This window comes from Calonectris borealis, chromosome W (assembly GCF_964195595.1).
Source record: "Calonectris borealis chromosome W, bCalBor7.hap1.2, whole genome shotgun sequence".
NCBI classification, from domain to species: Eukaryota; Metazoa; Chordata; class Aves; order Procellariiformes; family Procellariidae; genus Calonectris; species Calonectris borealis.
This window is the reverse complement of record NC_134351.1, coordinates 4,034,928-4,049,626: the sequence shown is the minus strand read 5'-3', so window position 1 is coordinate 4,049,626 and position 14,699 is coordinate 4,034,928. Positions and strand designations below refer to the sequence as shown.

Below are 14,699 nucleotides of genomic sequence, written 5' to 3'. Positions count from 1 at the left end.
AATTAAAAGGCTACACTGCGCTTTGGTTTTTCCAGTCTGCTGCATCGTGTGACCCGGTGACTCCGAGTTAAGCCTCATTATATAATGGTGGGGTGTTTTTTTGGAAAACCTCCATTTAATCCTTTCGGAGCAGAATTTGCTGTTTTTGTTTTCTTTCATATCGTCGTCTCGCTTCCCCCCCCCCGCCTACCCCTTCCCCGGCGGGCGCACGCTGGAGGCGTCAGTCTGGGAGCAGGGTCCTTTCTTCCTTTCTTTTTTTTTTTTTTTTTTCAAATCTGCAGAGAATGAAAAAAAAAAAAAAGGTTTATTTTCGTTTGCTTGGGTTACAGCGCCTTTCCCTGCCGTTGGGGGGAAGGACTACGTGATGTGCAGCAGGTATTTTGTGAATGGAGAACAACCCTGTGACTCCCCGTCGCTTGACCGAAGGGGGAGGCAGGGGAAGGAGAAAGAAGAAAAAAAAAAAAAAAAACCAAAAAAAAACCACCACCCAGTGACTCCATCTGACTCGTTTTGGCTGGAAAACTTTTTCAGCGCCGTGGTTCTTAAGCCAGGAGGAAGCTTTCTTCTGGCCCAAGAACAATAAAGGGGTCAGCAGCCTGATCCTCCCTCCTACACCCTCTTCCTTCCATTGTGAGGGGTCTGTGCAAATATCCCAGGCTGCTTCTGCTGGGGCCTGAGGGACCTGAGCCGCGCATGTGACATTAAAGAGAGACTCTGCGAACTCAGTAATCCTGAGCTGCAAAAAGAAAAAAAAAATAAAGAAAAAACAAAATGAAGTCTTTGAGGTGCTCTATTTCTGGTGTAGCGTTCCGCTTGGAGAAGGTACCGATGGGTGTTTCTCATGGTGGGGGGAAATCTGTCTCCTTACCATGCATAGGTGCTCCTCCACGATGCCATGGCAGCATCTTCCCCAGCGTCTGCTCAACAAGTGGCCAGATCCCCACAGAGGGTAGGTGAACCCTCATGTCTTGCCCACCCTTGACCTCCTCCATTTCTGTGGTTGTCCAAGATGGGGAATTTCTGCTGCTCTCAGTGTACGTGCAAAGCCTCCGTGCTGGTGGTGTATGGTCTCCACCAAGGATGGGGTTGAAGGAGACACAGCTGTTTGCCATATTGTGCTTGCTCCAGGGATTGACCACCATCTGACAGCACCCAGGTTTTCAAGCCAGCACCTTTAATGATGTGCCCGCTACTCCTCGGATGCGTATCACAGACCATGAAGGTCTGAGCCAGCAATCCTTGGAGTAAAAGGTCTTTGGAGAAGTGCTATGGGGCCTGACCCACAGCAGCGTGCCCACCAGTCCTGTCCATCATTAAGGCAGCCGTCTTCTCTCTGTTGAGGGAGGTTGTACACGGATCAGAGGGCTGCTGTGGTTTCTGTGATATCTCTTGTGAATCCAGAGCAATCACAAAACTTACAGACCACGCTAGGTTCTGCCACCATGAATGGTGATACTTTTTCCAGGTGGTAACTGCCAGGCTAGATGCCACCTACCTTCCCAAAGGAGAAGGTGGGACTTGTGGCCTTCTATGAGAAGGCGAGTTCAATGCAGTAAGCCCTATCGTGCACTGAAGACCTGATTCATTTGCCAGAGGGAGAGTGGATGATGCTCATCAAATTGTAGGAAAACCCACCTCTTTTTTTTTTTTTTCTTTTTTTTTTTTTTCTTTTTTTTTTTTACACATTAATCAGCTAATAGCATGTGTGACCTCCTCTCGCTGTGTTCCAGCTTGTTGGACCTTGGCACCAAGCAGCCGCATGAATCATGATGGTGATTTTGCCGTAAGGCAGTTCCTGTCGTTATTATCTCCTTGCTGTGTCAATAACGCTTTGGTGGCGATGGTCAGGATTTCCTCGCACTACAGAGCTTTCCTGAAGATCAGCTCTGCGAGCGGTGGAGGAAGTAGCCGTTACGAGATTGCTCCTGGCTGCTGAGAACGGGGTGGCCAACTTCAAACGTACGTGCGACCTGACATGATCCGAAGAGCACGACGGCGGCTCCTCTTTCCCCTCGTCCGCTTTGTCAGTGCCGGCGGGTGAGAACTCTTCTTCTGCAAATGCTCCGAGGGCTGAAGCAAGAGCAAACCTGGTTATGGAAAACTGTCAGAGACCAGGACCCCTGGCAATGGAGATGGGGGGGGAGTTGTCCCAGGTCTTGCGTGAAAACCCAAGCATGGTGGGAACACTCGTGGCCAGGGTCCCACACCCACCCCTCTTGCAGGGCCACAGTGTTGGGACTACACACGCTACAGGTCCTTTAGTTGAAAAGAAAACTATTTTTGGTTCAATTTATAAATGCTTAGTCAAACAGATTTGTCATTTAAACTCTTTTTTTTTTTTTTTCCCCACAAATGCCCTTGTTTGAAGGCAAAAGCAAGCAAGCTGCAAGTTCTTCTTTCAGCCTTGGTATTGTGCTGCTTTTCTCCTGGTACTGGAGCACTTTTCTGATCTCTGCGTATAGCACCTAGCTCCAGGATTTCGGTGGTGTTTCCAAGCAGCGTAGCTATGCAGGTAATAAATGATAATTACATGGGCTCTGTTGACCTTGGTGGAGGACAAGTGAAGTGTGACAGACTTCCAAGATACAGCTCCTTTGCTGCTCTTCCTTGTCTAGAAGAAGAAATAGTGCCCAGCTGCCCATGGTCAGCAAGGCCATGAAAATATATCGGAAGTAGCTCCAAGGGCTGCAAGTATACGTGAGGCTGGGAACCTGCTGCGTTAGAGGTGGAGCTCCTTGGTTACTTGACCATCCTGCCATTCCTGTCTGAAGTGGAAGCAGATCGCCTTGTTTGGCTTCGTACTTGCCACGTCTTTTCATCATGCGATTTACATACAAGACAGGACTGGAATTTATTCTGCCAGTCCTCAACTTCTGAGAGTTGTTGGTTGAGGAAGGGCAAGGCGGTAGTGCAGCAGCTGATGGCCGTGTCCTTCTTCTGGGAGGTCTAAGGTAGCTTTCCTGACATGAGGTTGGATCAAAAGAGAAGGTGTTTTGGCAGCGCAGAAGTCTTTCTGCGTGTGCTGCAGTGAAAATTGATGATCTAGTGGTCGCCTAGAGTGGTTTGCAGTTTGGATGGAGTAATCCAGGCATTTTTCACAGGTGCTTTTCCAAAGGTACTTGATTATTTAGTGCCATTGCTATGCGTAGCACAGGCAAATCAGATGTTCATGCCCTGGTGGGAAGGACTGACTGTTTAGGAGCAGATGATAATGCAGCAGAGGATGGTTAGAAGTGAGTTGGATGGGGACGGGTAAAGGATCGGAGTGGACTTGGTGATGTTCCATTAATCCACTGTCAAGTCTGGGCAAGTTGCTGCTTCTTGATGACAGCAATCCTGTTTCTGGAGAAATCAACAGCAAATCTTCATCTTCTGTGTCCAGGTTTCCAATCTTCTGCTCATCTGTTTTGTCCGTATCTTCCAAGTCTTGCCTGTGCTGCCTGTTTGGAGTGGTTGCCTCTGTGTGCCAAGAGGGCTTTCGCTCTGCCAGAGCTGCACACGTGCCCACAGCCACCGAGGTCCTAGCATGGGTAGATGCAATTGAAATAAAGTAAAAAAGCTCATATGAAAGGGCATGGAAGGCAAAAAAAAAAGTCCTGCAGGTGACCTCCAGCCCTTTAGAAGCTGTGTGGCCTCTTGGAAGATTCCTTGTTGGGTGCTGCACTTTGCTACAGGGGAGAGCATGGTGATTTCATGGATTTTGTGTTGCCACACAATATGCCGATAGTAACGACAGGAACTGCCTTACGGCAAAATCACCATCATGATTCATGCGGCTGCTTGGTGCCAAGGTCCAACAAGCTGGAACACAGCGAGAGGAGGTCACACATGCTATTAGCTGATTATTGTGTAAAAAAAAAAAAGGAAAAAAAAAAGAGGTGGTTTCCTACAATTTGATGAGCATCATCCACTCTCCCTCTGGCAAATGAATCGGGTCTTCAGTGCACGGTAGGGCTTACTGCATTGAACTCGCCTTCTCATAGAAGGCCACAGGTCCCACCTTCTCCTTTGGGAAGGTAGGTAGTCTCTTCTTCCCCTGCGTGTCCACCAAAAAGCTTTTCAGATCTTAAGCTGTGCAGAGAGCCACATCCAGGGGCCAGGTTCAAGGATGCTCCTGCCCTGGGAGATGAGGACTGTGGTAGTTGGGGGTTTCTGCTGGAGCTTTAAGGAGTCTCTCTGGGTTGGGAGCTGTGTACAGTAGGAACAGTCATCAGCCTCATCTTACGTGCGCCTCGTCTCACTGGTTAGGATCGTTTCCCCCATGGAAACCATCAAGAATTTCCGTTATTTCCTTTCCTGAGGCTTTGTTTGGGTGGGGATTTCTGGAAGGTATTTCACAGGCAGGTATAATTAAAGAAAGACATGCTTTGCCTGGAGGCTAGACAAGGTTTCTTTAAAGCCAAGCCTTTAGCGTGGTGGCAAAACAGAAACCGTTTGTTGCCTGGTCCGATGGAGGGGAGGTCGGGGAAAGGGGGGAGATAATCAGCTGGGAATCATCCCGGTTAAATGCCGCACACTGGGGTTAAGGCCCTTATCCAGCAAATCCTTGAAATATGTGCTTAATTTTAAGTCCCCCTGACTTCAATCTGTTTACTCTTGTGCTTAACTTTAAGCATGTGCTTAAGTGCTTGGCTGGCTGAGGGCCAAGGCAAATAGTAGACTTAGGAGCAGATTCGCATAAAGTAAATGCTTTACTGGACTGAAGTCCTGTGGGACAGCAGATGCTATAGCAGGTCTGGGATGATGGAAGGGGACGGTGCTGCATATCCCAGCTCCGTCACGTTGTTCAGCGTCGGGTACCACGGACCTGGGGCTGTGCTTACCTTACGGGGAGCATCCTAACAGCGTAGTCTCTAAATGGGGACCTTAATTTCGGTGTCTGTGTGTCGCTGTTCTGAAGGCATCAGCCTCACAAGTAACCTTGTGTATATCACAAACAAAGTCGTGGAAAAAAATTATATTTTTTTCCTCTTAATTGAGAGAGAGGAACGTTTTAGTGGAGGAAAATAGCCTTGATTCTGTAGCCTATCATCAGAAGAGGAAGGAGAGCATATTATATGACCTGACTAATAAATCTTCATAGGAATTCGCATGGCTGCATTAACACTTACAACAAAAAGGACTCCTGTATTAGCACAAGCTTTTAGAATGGCTTTATCTTCTTCTTTCCTGTTCCGAGCTAATTCCTGAAAGCCTTCATTTAATCCCCCTTTTGCTCATCCAGCCTGGTCTTCTTAGAATGGCAAAGGGTTTTTTTTCTTTATTTTTAATCTATGAATGACTGCACTTAAAGCTAGTAACTGTAGCCGCGGCACGCATGAAGATGAAAAGCCACCATCAGAAAACAAGATCTGTGTCTTTTCGAAAACACCACTGCCAGGGGTTAAGGGAAATCTGCAGCTGGAACAAATACAGCGCTCCTCTAACTTCCTCAATAACTGCTGGGGGAGCGGGCAGTTGCCAGACGAAGGAAACGTGGTTAGCCATCGAGTCTCTGAATGCAGCTCCATTTCCCTCTCAAACCCATGGAATTTATATTAACCTCCAGCTTTTCTTAGCTGGTGGGAATTTTCTTTTTTTTTTTTTTTTTCTTTCATGAGGAAGAACCTCGCTTTTGTTGCTTCGGTTTGTCAGAGGAGCAGAGGAGATGGTTCTGCTCCTCGCACAACGTTCTTGCTGGCGAAAGGCCATGGATGTTAAATGAATAATTTTTGGCATTGATAAGGAGAGAAAGGCTGAGGCTGCCAAGCACAGAGACGCAGGCGTCTGATGACTTGATTTCGGGAAGGGCAGGCTTGAGCCTTCCCAGCTCTCCGAGTTGTCTCCAATCCCAGCAGAGATGCAGGCAGGAGGAAGGACCCCATGTGCCTTTAGCATCTTGTACGCGGGTGTAACTGTATACAGTATACTGGCAAAGAGCAATATGCCAGTGAGGATGTCTAAAATTGCTTTTAGTAAGCTAAGGGCTACCTAATTTAAGGCCGTAGGTAGACCCACAGGAGAGCTACCCAGGTGAGCGTGGAGCGTAGCGTGGGAGACCTCGGTTTGCATCCCGGGGCTGCCGTAGGGTTCCTGCATGACTTCAGAGCCACCGTGAAGGCATAGCATCTGTAGGATGCTTATGGCTGCGGTGCTGACGGTGGTGGGCAGGGATCCTGGACGGAGGAGGGAGCTGGCTGAACAGGCATGGGGGATGTGCTGGTTGCCAAAATTCCCGTCTCTCTTTGGTAGCGAGCAGTTTGACAGCCGCTTCCAAGTTGCTCGTAATGCAGTGCATCTGCGGTTTTCCTTTCATGCCCCTTCCTGCTCGCTGGCCATACCATTCTCGGTGACCACTATCTCAGACCCTTCCCAGCTTCTGGAGCTGAGCCCATCACATGGGCACAATCCTGCCAGCAAGAAGGGCACCAAGGAAAGGAGAAAGGAGCTAAAAAAGCCCTAGCGGGGAGGGGCAACGTGACCTGAGACATCCCAGTAAGCAAGGTCTTTGGTGCTGGTCGCTTGGCACATGAAAATATCCAGGAATTGGGTTGGTTGTTGGGTTTTGTTGCTGGTTCGTCTTTGTCCCTGCTTGGTTCTGATGAAACACCTGAAGGTGTCTCCTCTTGGCCAATGTGAAATGAATTGAAGGGACTTCACCCAGCTCCTGGCAGTCATCACACAAGCAGCCGTAACATATGCTTTCACTGGCAGGAAAGCTGATGTTTGAATGATGCCTGTGTCTCTGGAGTTGTCATGGTTCAGCCTTTGCAAGACACAGGAGAGCGGATACAGGCTGTTCTGCTGCCTGTCCTGTAGCAACTTTTGGATAAAAAGCATTTTTTCAGGATTTTTTTTTTGGTGGAAATGCCAGATCTGTTTCCAAATGTCACATTTGGAGGCTGCTGTAAAGCAACTACAAACTTGCTTTTCTTACTCGTCCTCATTTTATTGTTCGTAGTCATCCATGGCTCCCAGAGGTCTGCAAAGCACCAGTGAAAAACCACCGGCATAATTAATATATGATGTGATATGATTGATACTCTCTGGCAAGTGCAATGTTTTCTGTGCTTATCCCTGCATTAAAACCCATTACAGCAGGAGGAATCTTAGTGCTCGATGCATAAAAGGAAAATCCTGGGAGGGAGCAGACGGACACTCAAGAAGCAGTTTCTTCCACACAGGTACCAACTGCCAGTAACCTGGCAAGGAGAAAGTCAAGCCCTTGTGTTGCACAGCCCACACTCCTGAAAAGAAATGGGACTTTTCAAAGGGAAGAATGAGGCTTTTATAGGATTAAATTGGCATTTGCACATTGGGGTATTTTCCGAGCTGGGGTGGCTGTGACATGGGATCCTCGCTTGCTCTCTCTGGGCTGAGCTAGGCTAAGCAGAGACTTCAGAAAGGAGAAAAACTATTTCTCTGTAGTCCCGGGGAAAATGTGTTGGCTGTGTCTTCAGCCAACTGCAAACAGGAATATCCATTGTGTGAAAATGTTTCCAGCACAATACGAGGGGCTTGGAGGAGGAAAGGATGGTGATGTTCTGCACAGCTTGCTTCAGTCATGAAGGTCTACAAGAAAGGTCCACTGATGGACCAAGAAGGGCTGCCACCACCATGACCTCATTCAAGTTGATGGCAAAATTCCCTTTGACTTTGGTGGTGCAGCGTATGGATCACAGTGATATGGATCATGGCAAAAAATGCTCGTTGACTTGGCTTAGGGTGTTGCAAAATTTCATGCACTTGGAAGGCCTCCAACGGGAAGTGCCAAGGGCTGAGCGGTGAGAAAGTTCTCCTAGCGCCTCTGGATTTACCCACGTTAAAAGAGAAGCCACTTCTTGTTTGTAAGGTTATGAAGTTATCACTCTGCAAATAAGGGGTTTCATCGCTGTTGGACTGTACCAGCTTCTGGGAGCTTGCATGAGCTGGAGCTCCTGTGGGCTGAAACTCTGGTCCATCCAAGAGGAGAAGATTTGTGGGGGCTTGGTTCTGGGGGATTACACAAATACACATGAAAAACGTGCAATCTTTTATTAATAATAAGGGTGAAATGAAAATATACTTGGATACAGCCCTTACCTCATGCTGAGAGCGATGCTGAGGTTCGAGGTGAGCACACCCGACCAGAGCAGGCTGTACCGACGCTGGGGATTGCACAGAGGTTCAACAGAAACCTCCAGGTGATGTGGGCTCTGGTCCCCAACTCCCTGATGTCCTATGGGGTCTGTTTCTAGGTCACCTTAAAAATTCATCAGGGAGGTCCCTATTCTGCCTGCAGGTTGCATCCTCATGACACGTCCACCACGATGGCATGATGGGGAGGTGTTGAGGGTGGACGGTGAACGAAGGGTCCTCCTGCCATCTCACCTGCCTGCTTCATCTCTGCTGGAGAGGCATGGTCAGATGGCACATCTTGGTTCACAACTTGGGGGGTGGTAGGCTTTGAAGGGGACAAGAGATGGGGAAAAACAGACTGGGGAACATGAAAAATACAGAGGAAAAGTATACTTTAAAGAAATGCAAGTTCCCAGAGGGACTGAAATAACTCGAGTTACAAATATTCCCATAGCAACCTCATAACACTGTAAGTCCCAGCTAAAGCAATTCCTCCCTCACCCCCAAACTAGCACAAGCCAAGCAAAATGTAGGAAAAGCTTTTCGGAGCAGCGAGCGCAGCCCTTTCTCAGGATGAGCTTGGGCTACCTGGACAGACCGCAAACCAAATACCAGGTGTGGTGCCTCCTGGTCGCAAGTGCTGTGGGCGGTATTTATTCCCAGTATTAGCTGAAAAAGGTTCCCTTTTCCAGGGGAAAGCAAACCCAGGTCACCAATGCTATTTATTTTAATGATTCTTTAAATATTCTGCATTTAAGGACTCCAAGCAATGGTGTGGTTATATCTATATTTACTGAATAAACGTATTTATTTACGGATGGGACACTTTACTGCTGACAGTAAGGTTTGTTTTTAAGCCTGACCGGGGTAGAGGAAATACATACAAATAAACAATAAACCTAAACAACACTAAAATAACATCAGTTAAAACAATTAGAGTTACTTCCACTCGCGAAGTATTGTTCCCATTTTGCTATAACATGGGAAAAAACTCCGTTTCCTAAGTCAGCTTGTAACTGATTTTGGATTTGCGGATTCTTGTAACAAAAGGGGATTTCTTTTGTCTGTTATTTATACTCTTCCTATGGCACCGCGTGTCCGTGTCGGTGTGTCTGGAGCACCCTCTTTCAATGCAGCAGTGTTTCCAGTCTGTCTCCATCTCGGTGGCTTAGCCGGGGCTTGGTGGCACTGGTTGGGCTTTTCTTCCTGCCCAGCGTGGTTGTACTGATGTATACGTGTGTGTTTGCAGAGGCAGTTCCTCCTAGGAGACTTTGTCCTGGATTTTAAAGTTTTATTATCTCTGAATTATGTGTAATTCAGGAGCTATGGGGCCGAGAGTTAAAAATAGACCCTGGAAAACTTGCTGTCAGTCATCAGCAGAAGGCATTGAGGAAGGTTCAGGGTACATTTCACTTGGGATGCTTTACCTAATTATTCTAATGCTTTAATTGCATTTGCATCCTGCACCCCACGCAGGGAGTTTCCCGCTGCGTTGTTCTGCCATTCTCTGTGTCTTGTTTCATCCCAGAGCTGGCTGCAGAGGGATGAGGTGGGAGAGCTTAGCTGCCACCAAGTATTTAATGCCACCAAGTATTTAATGCCATTTTAAATGTTGTCTTCCCTCTAGCTGGGTGTCCGCTCTCTGCTAGGAGCTGATAGCAAATGCCAAGGAAAGGCAGTGGGAAGATAAGGGTCTAAATGATGCTTCTTTGGGTCGGGGACTGCCTGTGTAGAGTCTGTAATTCATTAAAATGCCCACCATTTCGTGAGACTGGACGTATAGACCAGCATTAATGTTCAGCAAGTGGGAATCCAGGAGGTTGCGTCCTTGGGGCAACGTGGGAGGGCAGAGCCCTATAGGGAATAGTGCCGGTGTTTTTAATGATAACTAAAGAGTGGTGTTTAGCTGTGACAGTCCTGATCACTGCCACAGCCATCGCTCCTCTGTGCCCCTGCCCTTTTTTTTGGGAAAAGAGTCTTCTCCGAGGTGCTCATCACCAAGGTACACGTGCTGCAGCTACACCTTTGCTGGCAATGTGCAATTTATGGTGTGCTCCCTAAAGATGCAGTTAATCAGGAAATCCTCCAAACTGGGACGTCTCCCAAGAAACAACTTCCTATGCCTCCCGTTGAGGCGTGTTGCGCCATGCCGTGATTCATCGGGCGAGCACGTCCCACTGTCAAGGTCCCACGGAGCATCCCTCCTCCGCCATGGGACTTGTCGGTGGTAGCAAAGGCGGAGGAATTTTGCTCCTTTTCCAGCTCCTGGGTGGCTGGAAACTAAGTCCTCTTTGCCAATCCTGTAGTTTAATTTAGCCCTGGGTCCAATGATTGAGGTTGAAGAAAGCGTCCTTGGAGGTGGCCAGGACCCGTGTGTGCTGTGTTGTGGGTGAGGAGTGATGGGAGAGCCACAACCGTGAAGTGCTGTGAGTATTTACCTGCCTTTTATCTTGGGTGAGGAGTATGTTGTAAAATTGTTGCGCTTTCTATTCCATTGATGTCGAGCACCGATTGATTCCTTATACAGAAGCAACTATTATTATAAGCACCTTCCAGGAAAAATGAATAGCTTTGCAATTTGAAGGAACAGATTTATCACTTGAATTTTAACGGAGAGGAAATCATTTCCAGGCAGCTTCCTGACATTGTTTGGTATTCTTCCATGGCTTCCAAAGCAGGTCAAGGCTTTGATTTGTGCCCCAGCCCTCTCCTTTCAAGAGGTAGAAAATTCCCCTCATGTAAGAGAGGAGAGTGGGTGGCAGGCCAGCGCCGCGGGAGTTCCTGGAAGGGGAAGAGGCAACGGCAAGTAACCTCCGAGGAGGTGGCTCTGCTGGAAGTGCCCACAGGACTTACGTGCGTCGATAAATGCTGGCCTTGGGTGGGTAGAGGTGATGGGGATGATGCCGGCGGGGAGGTAGCGGCGCCTTTGCCACGTTTTTCATGTGCAATTGGATGGCTGGGATGGTTGTACTGAGCATTGGTGCATTCAGCCCCATAGACACCACGAGTGTGGGACCGGCACAATAAAAATTAAATATATCTGCAGGTCTGTGCTGTCCCGGACTTTCCTGCCACAGATAATCATCTTACAGGCAGATGAAAACCTTATTGCAGGGTGTTGCAAGTCACTGGGTTGGTTTCTGCGGATCATTTCTGGAACCATAATATATTTGTTTTTTTACGCTCCCTCCAGCCTCGATATTTCTGTTGTCACCTTTGCGCAGGCAGATGGGGCGTCTTCGGGGCTGCCATGAACCCAGCCCCACCTCTCCCTTCCCACCCCCCAGAAAATAAATCCCACCCTGAACTTTGTGTGCAATAAAACTGAGCAAAACTCCCAGCGCCTACCGCAGGCCTAATAACCTGTTTGTTCAGTTCAGGTCTTCTGCAACCATTTGTTTAAGATAAGCAAGGGCGGAGATGTTTCTTGAGGGCACAAAAGGCTCTTGAGATAAAGCTCATGCGGACTGATCCTGCGATATGGCTGGATGATTTCTTTTCCTTCTCTCATCACCCCAGCGTTGGGTTTTTCCATCAGTGCAGTTGCTTTTCTAAACCTTTCGTTTGTTCTTGGGGTTTCAGTGTTGCTGTTTGGCATTCAGGCATCTTCACCTGCTTGACCACCACAGGCTAGGAGTGTTTCTGCTGCATGGGGAACGTCTATGGAAGAGGCTGAATGAGGGGTATGAGTGAAGACAAGTCACTTTGTGGGGTGAGGTTTCACATCTGAAAGTCAGGCTGCGTTAGACATGAAGACCACGGGGATGAAGCAATGAACCCCAACCTCTCATGGCCCCTAGAGTCTTTGTGAAACACCTGTGAATTTGGCCACCCCCAGGCAACAGTTGCACTTGAGAAGTGCAGAAGTGGAGAAGGAGGGAGGGTGCAGGTTGGTCCCAAATAGGACCATCCCTTTTGTAAGGCAGTTGTTGTCAGATGCCAAAGGAGTCCCTGGGATTTACTACCTAAGGGTGGTCACAGAAGGACCAGCAGCAGCAAAAACCCCTGCCTCGTTTCTGCTTATCTCCTTGTGATTTGCCGTGTGATTTACCATCACCGGTAAAAGAGGCAAAGCTGGTGCCTCCCTCCAACATCTTCAGCTGATGCTGCTGCAGAGGAGGCGTGAGAAAAACGACAGCAAAGCTCCTGCTTGTAGCAGGGTAGCTCTAAACCCAACCATTTCCCTCCTCTGGTCCTGCCCCCTTCCTCGTGTCCCTCCCAGGCCAGTACCCCACAGGTTAGTGGGTTGAGACGTGGAGTGGGTTGGCTGAGGAGATGGATGTTGCTGGGGAGGGGCAGGTATCGGTGAGGGGAGAGGCAGAGGCTCTTGGGTTGCTGCAGATTGCCAACAAGATCTTGAAAGCTTTTTATTTGTTCTTTCATTAAACTTTGATGTAAATGGGTCTGGGGCAGTGGAGAGGCAGCTGCCGGCTTTCTGGATTCCCACGGGCAGGTGGACGGGGTTGAGGGTTGGGCAGACACCTTCATTAGGAAGGTAAAGCACAAGAAGAGTGTACGTGGGCGTCAGACCTGCTCCCCTCTGCCCTCTGTTTGCAGCAATTTCGGTAGATGACAGATTTCCCTTGGCGTATGCTAGCTGGCCATGTGACAGTCACCTAAGCTTGCCAGACATCACCTTTCCTTCTCCAAGAGCTGCTTTCCCTGAAACGTCTGAAAATGAATACGCACATCACAACAGAGCCGATCTCTAGGGAACTGGCCCGGAGAGCAGACCGGTCCTGAATGCCCCTTCTCTTCCAGAGCTGTTGGCCTTTCTTCTTACAGCGTGCATGTTTATAATTTAAACTTGACATACACGTACAGGCATTAAAAGTCCCGGGGGCTTCTCAGGTTCTGCTCCAAACTTCCCACCATGTAAACCGCAGAGTGTTTTGCTCCAAAATTGAAAATGACCCCTATTAATGGTCCTTTCTAAGACCATGGGCTCCTTGTTCTTTGCTTTTCCCACACCCCTCGCTTCCAGAACCAGCAGCACTGAAATGTTGGTTTGTTACATTCTCCTTGAGGCACCTGCGAATAAATATCAAAATAAAACCAATGTGGGAGAGAGACCAAATGTGATTTTGCTGCCCACTGAGAAGTTGCAAACCTGCCTTTGAAAACCACCTGGGCTTGATGGTGTCTTCTGGCCCAAGCAGGAGCAAAAACCATCCCTCCTGTGTAGGTCTCCTTGTAGACCCATTGCGGAGCGGAGGGTGGTCTTCTGCCTTGCAAGACTTTTCCCTTTGGCTCTGTTCAGGGATTTCACCTTCATAAAGAGTGTGTCCACTGCAAAATGGAAGAGCTGCATTTCAGATCCATGTTGTCCTCAGCGAGCCAGCTCTATTGAAGGCATTTCCATTGCTGTCCTGCGTGACCCGTGGCAGGGAGCAGCCTCCAAACAAACCCAAAAGCCATGTCATCAAGGCGCTCACCGTGCCCTTGGGATTCTGGCCTGTCCCCACCCACCCAGCACCCTCGGTCTTCTCCAGCCACTCCGCCCTTCTTGCAAGTTGCTGATACTTCCTTTTACATCAGCTCGCTGCACAAAAAAAGTCGACTTTTCTCTCTTCCAAATTTAGCTCTGTTTAGGCACCAAAATAGACAAGAGTAGGGACCGGTGACTGTTTTTTTCCAAAACATTGTCTCATGACTGGGACTAAGGAAGGGAACTGCTCGGCTGGAGAAGGGAGATCCTTGATTTTCCTAATGGGGACATGAAGTTCTCCTCTGTTCAGGCACAGGCATGCTCCTTGGATTAGGAGCCTTATTCCCCTGTAATTAATCCATCTCTCAGCCCGATGCTGTCTGCTGCTGGTGGGCAGAGGTCTGAGGAAGCACAGGGGTGCTCTGCAAGGAGGACATGCAGCAATGCACCACCGTACGTATGGTTTCAAGTTGGAAAGAGCAGAAAGGCAGCTCCTGAGACTTAATGAAGGTTTCGCGTTGAGGAAATCGGTGCTTTAGGTCCTTGTGTTCTGCAGAGATGGTTTCATTTTTCAGGGTAATTGTATTTGCACGTGTGCCTGCAATGCAGCTTAAGTTCTTAAAAATACCCCAAGCTTTAGCCTGTTGTGGTAGTACAACATTGGAAACAGTCTCACTGAGTATTGTGCTATTTTTAGCCTGATTTCCTAAACTAACACGGTTGATGTGATTGGGCTGTGTGTGTCTGCTCCCTCCCTTCCTTTTCTCATTTGCTTTGCTACCCATTGGCCAATTTCAAGCAAATTTTCAGAGGAACAAAGATCTCGGAGATACTCGGATAAGCTCCTCCTATGCATTCAGTGAAAATAAGTGATCGGAAAATAAATTATGAGGAAGACTCAAACCACAGCCCTCAGTAATGAATAAGGTTCAGTATGATCCTAAGATGCCACACAGAATTAACCATGAGGTGTTTGGCTGCAGGAGAAGCCCAGGTCAGACCTGGTTAACTAGGTGATAACTCAACCACAGCCTCAGGAGAGCAGGTTGCCAGCTTTCCCTACTCCCAAACTACCTCCTCTTAGTCAAAGATGGACTATGTTTGAGCGGTGAGATGAGATCTAGGGAGCATGAGGAGAGCTATTCCTGGTGGTGGGTGCAGGGACGTGAGCAGA

The 14,699-nt window shown here is 48.3% G+C and overlaps 1 protein-coding gene across 6 annotated transcripts in view; it reads left to right on the top strand.

Moving 5' to 3' along the window:
* The window catches only part of LOC142075125 (CBP80/20-dependent translation initiation factor-like), a 148,209-nt gene that overhangs the window by 64,025 nt on the left and 69,485 nt on the right, over positions 1-14,699 (top strand). The gene's annotated exons all lie outside the window — the stretch shown is intronic.